The sequence below is a fragment of the Pteropus vampyrus genome, unplaced genomic scaffold (genome assembly GCF_000151845.1).
Source record: "Pteropus vampyrus isolate Shadow unplaced genomic scaffold, Pvam_2.0 Scaffold85, whole genome shotgun sequence".
Classification (NCBI taxonomy): Eukaryota; Metazoa; Chordata; class Mammalia; order Chiroptera; family Pteropodidae; genus Pteropus; species Pteropus vampyrus.
The window spans coordinates 4,510,156-4,515,427 of record NW_011888866.1 but is presented as its reverse complement, the minus strand read 5'-3'; the positions used below and the strand labels follow the sequence as shown (position 1 = coordinate 4,515,427).

The following is a 5,272-nucleotide window of genomic DNA, read 5'->3' as shown; positions in this document are numbered from 1 at the left end:
ATTGTATAAGATAAGAATAGAAGTTATATGGTTGATACTTTTATTTAACTTTTTTAATAGGAAATTTTAAAAATTCATAGAAGTAGAGAGAATATATAATGAACCTGCATGAAGCCATTATCAATCTTCACAATTTATGAGCATTGTGTCATGGCTGGCTTTTTTTCACACACATTGAAATTTATACAACCAAATGTCCACAACCCCTTCAAGGTGGATGCCCTGAGACTCCATCCCCATATGGAGTAATGTGGCACGTTCTTCTGCATATTCACGGCAGGGGAGGGTTGACTTGAGGATACAGCTTAGAATCAAAGCCAGAGAATAAGGTAGATGATCAATCAGATGACAAATATTAAATAATACGTATTGAGTTTTCATATTGAAAATAAATAATTTAAGACAGGAAATAGCCTCTTTTTTAATAACTGGATAAAAATGGCTTTGAAAATAAATATATGTTTTGAGTCATGGATATCCACTACTGGAAGAAGTGGTTTCATATATTTACTCACTAGTTTTTCAGTAAATACTGCACATGAGGCCCAGGAATAGACATTGAGAGAGATACAAACATGCATGAGACAGTTTTTTCTCAAGGAACTCAGAATTCAATAGATCAGAATTTGAGGGGTGATGCTGGCTCTGGCATCTACGTTCCAGCATGCCTGACCGCACAGCAGTCTCATCATCATATCTGGGTATTCTGACTTGTTCTTGCTTCCCTTTCCAAGGCAGCTTTTGTTGCAGTTAACAGTCACCTGTCTCCACCTTGGAGGACAAACACATTTAATTCTAACATGTTTTCCTTCTCCAGCCCAAGAAACAGGGTAGTCTGCTTTTCCTCAAACCCTGCATATGGAGGTTGAGATATATGCTGCACTTGACGAGGCATTCATAGACACCCGCTGCCAAGGCCCTTTGCGATGTGCAGTTTGCTTTCCTGAAGTGTCTGACACCACTAGATCAATTGCTCCCACAATTCCCAGGGAGTGAATGTGCAACTCTCTCACTGATTGACTGACTTAACACCAGCCAATTAGAGCTTAAACTGTCTAATTAAGATGGAGACAGAGCCATCAACTCGCTGAATCCTGAGGCCTGTTAACTTTACCTAAACAATAGAATGATGTCAGGTGTGTATTAGCACTGGGAATAACTAGTAAAACCAGAATAAAGCACTTTGCAAATATAAAACACTCTGGGAATGTTAACAAGGATAAGCAAAGATATGTCTAGACGAAAAGAAAAAGCTAAAACCTGTACAAATCCATACACAATTCTCTAAAATCCTCTTTCAACATATATACTTCTGAATTCACTTTCCGTCTAAATAACACAGAGCATCATTATACAGGACTCTACAATAAATTACTTCCATTTTTATTTCTGTTTGTGTGTATGTGTGTGATTATTATTGACCAATATTATTTACTACACCACAACTATTAAGACAGCTCTATTATCCTTGTTTGGCCACAATTCACAATTAATATGTGCTTCTTTCTCAACTCCTAGATCAATATCATAATTATTCCTCATTTTCCCCTCCTCTAAGAACAATAAAACTGCTCATTTCAGAGGCATAATGATTGTCACACTCTCCAAGAGCAATTGATAAATAGTTACTGATTTGCTTTAAAATCAGACAGTTCACTTATGAAAAGATTTAAATTGCCCACCCAAAACATTCTTTTTTCATTATAAAACTAGTAACTGCAACCAAAAGAAATATACATGGAGAGATATCAGAATCATACTTGTTTAGCCAAGCACAATGATTTATAAACACCACAGCACAGAGAGACACCATCCTAGTCCATCTCCAAAGCTATAACTGTGTCGGCCCCTGAGATAATATTTAGCAAAGAGGCATTTTAAGAAAGTCAGCACAAGAGAGAGAGAAAAACATCTTCTCAGGTATATGTATGTTATTAATCATAATTAAGCCATATCTGACAGCTTCTTGGCAACAGAGATGATGAGTTCCTCTCTCTGACATCAAAATCCTAGAGGAATACTTGTTATTTTGTTATCAACTTCACTGGTCTTTACACCTATAATATCCACTCTGAGAATATGAGGTTTTAGAGAAACCTGAGCTATGAAAATGACTGTTTGCCCACTCCAGACACTGTGTAAGGTATAACATAAGCTGGGATCTTACTAAGACACACTCTGGGGTTAAAATGTGAATTCCAGGAAAACACATGGCCTGCCCCATAATGCATTTCCATTGAAGGGTCATCCTTCAGAGTTGTTGGTTTTATCTGTGCAGGTAGCTCTGCACTTTTGATTTCCCATTAAATTGGAAAGGGAGCACTTGGTTCCCACTGCAATGGCATCCTCTGATAAGATGGTGAGAAATGGAAAATGGATCTGTTTCAAGAGAGATTCATTTTAATAAAACCAAACAAGAACCTTGCTTCCATTTAATCATGGCCAATTTCATTAATGTACTTTCTAAAATGATGCCGCTTTGGAAAAATCCTTATGATGGCTATGTCCTAGAGGAAACAATCATCAGGATTTCATTTGGGTGTCTCTGCGGGTGATTTTGAGGAATTTATTCTGATTGTCTATTGATCACAAATTTCAGCCAAGTTTCTCTTAGAGCCAGCAAGGAGATTTGGCCCATTGCATGCAAATTCCCAGCTCACTTTTTGTTGTATTCTTTCCCTGAAAACATGGGCATAAAAGACTTGACTATTTTGACACCTATTTAATAGCATAGGTTGAGATTTGGATGGTTCTCAACATGGTATGTTTCTACGTGAAAAATGATCACTGCTATCCTTAAATTTCTCTCTCTTGATCATTCTCCTTCTTAGGCTGTCTTTACTTTCTTCTTCTGACCACTTTTCCCTCTTTGCCTTCGTTTGGACTTTACTTGTCCCTCTATCCTTCCCTCTGTCTCTTTCTCTCAGTCTTCTCTCACAATGTCTATCTTCATCAATTCAGGCTGAGAAGGGTGGAGGTCGAGTGAAGACAAATGGTTTTGTCTCTATTATGTAGGTGAATTAAAAATAAGTAAATTTAAAAATCTTAGTTTTCAGCTTAAATTTTCTCAAAGAGATCTAAAAGTGGAATATGTGATGTTTTGGGGTTGGAAGGGATCCCAAGAGAAGATAAATATGTTAACTTCTTTTATCATGGCAGGACTGCCCTCCTCTTCCCTCAAACAGTTATTCATTAATGAATGGTTTGTGCCTCTACTAACTTAAATATCATGACTATAATGTATTTTTTAAATATAATCTTTAAGACGTTAAAATCACCATCTAAGCTGATTTGGTGTTTTATTGTCTATTTTTGGTTGTGCCTCATCATAGTGAGACCCCATGGAATTTAGCAATTAGCATGAATACAGCAGTTTGGTAATCAAAAGTCATTAAAGTATCAAAATACAGTCTTATAGAGGTTCTCTTATATTGACTGCCTATGAGTCACGCTTTAAGAAGCAACCACCTCTTCTCTTCCTATCAGCCATCCACTCGGCAGCCACGAAGCAGCAGACATGCATGAGTGCATCTCCATCCACACTGGCCAGGCTGGTGTCCAGATCGGCAATGCCTGTTGGGAGCTCTACTGCCTGAACATGGCATCCAGACTGATGGCCAGATGCCAAGTGACAAGACCATTGGTGCAGGGAGATAATTCCTTCAACATCTTCTTCAGTGAGACAGGCACTGGCAAGCATGTGCCCAGGGCAGTGTTTGTAGACCTGGAATCCAGGGTTGTTGACAAAGTTCGCAGTGGCACCTTCCGCCAGCTCTTCCACCCTGAGCAGCTCATCACGGGCAAAGAAGATGCTGCCAATAACTATGCTCGTGGGCACTACAACATTTGCAAAGAAATCTCTGACTTTGTCTTGGACTGAACTTGGAAACTGGCCCACCAGTGCACAGAGCTTCTTGGTTTTCCACAGCTTTGGTGGAGGAATTGGTTCTGGGTTCACCTCCCTGCTGATGGAATGTCTCTGTTGATTACAGCAAGAAGTCCAAGCTGGAGTTCTCCATTTACCCAGCTGCCCAGGTTTCCACAGCTGTAGATGAGCCCTATAACTCTGTCCTCACCACCCACACCACCCTCGAGCACTCTGATTGTGCCTTCATGGTTGACAACGAGGCCGTCTACAACATCTGTCATAGAAACCAAGATATTGAGTGCCCAACTTATACTAACTTGAATAGATTGATAGGTAAGATTGTAACTTCTATTCCTGCTTCCCTGAGATTTGATGGAAGCCCTGAATGATGATCTGACAATTCCGGAACAACCTGGTGGCCTATCCTTACATCTAATTCCCTCTGGTCACCTATGCCCCATCACACCTGCTGAGAAAGCCTACCGTGAACAGCTTTCTGTAGCAGAGATCACCAATGTGTGCTTCGAGCCAGCTAACCAGATGGTGAAATGTGGCCCTTGCCATGGTAAATACATGGCTTGCAGCCTGTTGTACCATGCCAACGTGGTTCCCAAAGATGTCAATGTTGTCATTGCCACCATCGAGACCAAGCATACCATCCAGTTTGTGGACTGGTGCCCCACTGGCTTCAAAGTTGGCATTCCTTACTAGCCTTACACTGTGGTACCTGGTAGAGACCCAGTCAAAGCACAGCGAGCTGTGTGAGTGCTGAGCAATACCACGGCTGTTGCTGAGTCCTGGGCCCACCTGGACCACAAGTTTGACCTGATGTATGCCAAGCGTGCCTTCGTTCATGGGTACGCAGGTGAGGGCATGGGGGAAGGAGAGTTTTCTGAGGTCCGTGAGGACATGGCTGACCTTGAGAAGGATTATGAGGAGGTTGGTGTGGATTCTGTTGAAGGAGAGGGTGAGGAAAAAAGAGAGGAATATCAAAGTTAAAATGTCACAAAGGTGCTGCTTTTACAGGGAAGCTTATTCTGTTTTAAACATTTAAAAGTTGTGATATAATCAGTGAATCTGTATGTAGCAGTGCATGCTATTATGTACAACCACTGGCTTTGTTACAGGCCCAAATGGTCTATTTCTCTGACAGATTTGAATAAAATATTCCCTGTCTTAAATGAGGAAAAACAAACAAAGAAACAAACAAACAAACAACAAAACAGTCTTGCCTGTTTCTGAGGACTTGTTACAGACTCTAGGTCTTTCTTTTTAAATGATCACTTTATTTCTGTTAGAAAACTATCTACCACAAAATTTTATTTAGATAGAAAACAATTTAGGTTAACATATTGACGTGTTTGAAATAACACTAGGAAAGTGACTCAAATGTCAATTAGCAAT

The 5,272-nt window shown here is 40.0% G+C and overlaps 1 pseudogene; it reads left to right on the top strand.

Annotated features, from left to right (window-relative positions):
- Positions 1 to 3,517: 3,517 nt before the first annotated feature.
- On the top strand, positions 3,518 to 4,867 carry LOC105294321 (annotated as a pseudogene).
- Positions 4,868 to 5,272: the final 405 nt, after the last annotated feature.